This window comes from Dendrobates tinctorius, unplaced genomic scaffold (assembly GCF_039654945.1).
Source record: "Dendrobates tinctorius isolate UK_male_01 unplaced genomic scaffold, ASM3965494v1 ptg000672c, whole genome shotgun sequence".
Lineage (NCBI taxonomy): Eukaryota > Metazoa > Chordata > Amphibia > Anura > Dendrobatidae > Dendrobates > Dendrobates tinctorius.
In genome coordinates, this window is record NW_027362320.1 from 135,877 (window position 1) to 136,626 (window position 750).

The following is a 750-nucleotide window of genomic DNA, read 5'->3' on the forward strand; positions in this document are numbered from 1 at the left end:
TTGAATACAGTGCAATGCCTCCCATATAGCGGTGAATAAGAGTAGTAGTAGTAGTAGTAGTAGTAGAAGAGTTGGTCAAGTTAAATCAAGGCTAAGGAATTGGAAATGTGCAACTTGGACCAAGAAAAACTAATTGCAGAGCGGCGACATTGGAAAAAAGCATTCAAATCATGCTTTGAAAACACTACTTGCTTATCCCGATTTCAATTCAATCTGTCTTTGGAAACCGCTTAAGAGAGTGAGTGCACCATTCCCAGAGAAACTGCCATACTGGGCTGATACGTGGAGTGAAGTGAGCAAGCTCTTTTTCCATCTCCCTGTTCTAAAAATCCATTTAATATATGGTCCCCAGATAGGGGACGTATCAGATATTAAACTGATAAGAACAGATACTACACTTGATCTTAGCCAAAAGGCCGAGAAGCGATAACCAGAAATGGTTTGCCGCTTGCAAGGCCACAGGGCTTAAGACAGGCACCCATTGTGGAGAATGACACAGACACCACCCTGAGGAAGACATTCAAACCAAGTCTGGGCGCATAACAAAAGCGCAGGCGGCTGTTTTTTTTTTTTTTTTTTTCCCCCCAGGATTCCACTCCACGCGCTTTTAATTTGCATAGGCCAACCCCTTTTTTGTTAGGCCACCCTCCCCTCACGGTCAAACGCGCTTCAGTACTAGGAAAGAGGCCAGAGGAGCACTGCTCCTACACCGCCCCCTCTACTACCCTCCCTAAATGAAAGGTCTTGCTT

The 750-nt window shown here is 44.9% G+C and overlaps 1 non-coding gene across 1 annotated transcript; it reads right to left on the bottom strand.

Moving 5' to 3' along the window:
* Positions 1-237: 237 nt before the first annotated feature.
* LOC141079512 (U2 spliceosomal RNA) lies at positions 238-428 on the bottom strand. Its single transcript, XR_012228445.1, has one exon. It is a non-coding gene; the product is annotated as a U2 spliceosomal RNA (small nuclear RNA).
* Positions 429-750: the final 322 nt, after the last annotated feature.